The 1,568-nt window shown below is 37.2% G+C and overlaps 1 long non-coding RNA gene across 1 annotated transcript; it reads right to left on the bottom strand.

The window, feature by feature from the left end:
• Positions 1-330: 330 nt before the first annotated feature.
• Positions 331-835, bottom strand: LOC143984381 (uncharacterized). Its single transcript, XR_013274819.1, has 2 exons — positions 687-835; positions 331-580 (listed from the first exon to the last, which is right to left on the bottom strand). It is a non-coding gene; the product is annotated as an uncharacterized LOC143984381 (long non-coding RNA).
• Between the last annotated feature and the right edge of the window lie 733 nt (positions 836-1,568).

Below are 1,568 nucleotides of genomic sequence, written 5' to 3'. Positions count from 1 at the left end.
CAGTGCTGTTGACCATGTCATTGTAAAATAAGGTTTTAAAAATGAAGTCTTTTATTAAGGGGGTGTTGCAAAAAATGTCCATCAAATACTACCCAAGAGGAGTTTTCTTAAAGGCTAAGTTCACCTTTGTTCATCTTTTTTTTTGTAAATTCCAGCTCCCCTATCCTCCCCTACCAAAATAGCATTAATGCACTTTTTTTGCAAAAATAAAACAACTTTCCATTTATTCTCCCCACATTTACCTTACTCACTTCATGGATGTTTCATAAAGAAAGAGGGTCAGGACTTTAAATGAGGTATGTATATTGTAGCTAATCGAAGGAGTCAAACTGAAAACATGAACAAGTATTTATTAATTTGCCATGATTGAGTAGGTACATAACAGACAATACATGCAATAGTGGCACATAATATAACAAATCATGTATCCAAAAACATTTACATGTTAAAAGAATGTATAGAATGTTCTCAATAATAAAAAATCACTATAATACAACAGTTATAATCCACAGTATTGCCTGGATCCAAAGACGCATTTCATGGGATCTATCCAATCATCAGGGGCGCATGCATGATACATCTATAAGGAGAGGTAAGTATATCAAAATCAACCATTCATAGACAAAATTGGAAAAGAAAGAATATACATACAGGGAGGATAAAATAGTCATCCCTGTAAGACTCACATATCTGCTTAGTGTGAAACAAACACACCACCAGGGTGCTAGGGCTGAAATGAATGCCTAGCCCGGAAGCTGTGGTAATAGCGTCCAACAGGAACACAGGGAGAATGAATGTAGGTGTAACCCAGACTATCTGGAACAGTGGGACAGATGGGCACCAGTCTGTGGATCAATAAAAATATGAAATACCAAATACGGTAGTACTGAAAATATAAAAAGCTAATCTAAGAGAAGAGCCCGAATAAAATTAGTATAAACTAATATCAAAACAGCGTAAGTCCCCAGAAATTGGTAAAATCCTCGGATTAAAACCCACATATGAAATTAATGTCATAATGATAGTGGTAGTTAGTTACCTGGTGTTGCTGATATAGGAGTAAGGACCAGTGAAGTCTGGTGCAGACTGCACAAGATGTGTACCAGTCAGAGAACTGACTGTGAATGAAAGAAGTGTGTTTAAATGCTCCCTATGTAATGAGCGGACCCCGCCAAGTGGGAGTGAATATCAGTAGTAACAGGTGCAAACTAAACAAATTATGTGTCAGTGTAGGAACTGGCTGTGAATGAAAAAAAAAAGAAAAAAAAAAAAACATGCTCCATTTATTCTGCCGTACTTCCTGAGCAGACTTTAGGTCATGATACAGGAAGGAGTTGACCAGCTGATCTCATTAGCACACACCTTGTATCATCTACCCACAGTTGGACAACTCCTTCCTGTGTCATGACCTAAAGTCTGTCCAGGAAGTAAGGCAGAAGTAATGGATAAATATTTTTGAACAGCCATGAAGAGAGTGAGGTAAGCGTGTGTAGAATAAATGGAAAGCCGTTTGTTTTATTTTTGCAAAAGAAGTACATTAATGCTGTATTGGTACATAGGGGAGCTGG

This window comes from Lithobates pipiens, unplaced genomic scaffold, assembly GCF_037356315.1.
Source record: "Lithobates pipiens isolate NorthernLeopardFrog02 unplaced genomic scaffold, aLitPip1_a1.2 Scaffold_16, whole genome shotgun sequence".
NCBI classification, from domain to species: domain Eukaryota; kingdom Metazoa; phylum Chordata; class Amphibia; order Anura; family Ranidae; genus Lithobates; species Lithobates pipiens.
The sequence above is the reverse complement of the archived record's forward strand: the minus strand, read 5'-3'. Positions and strand labels throughout refer to the sequence as shown.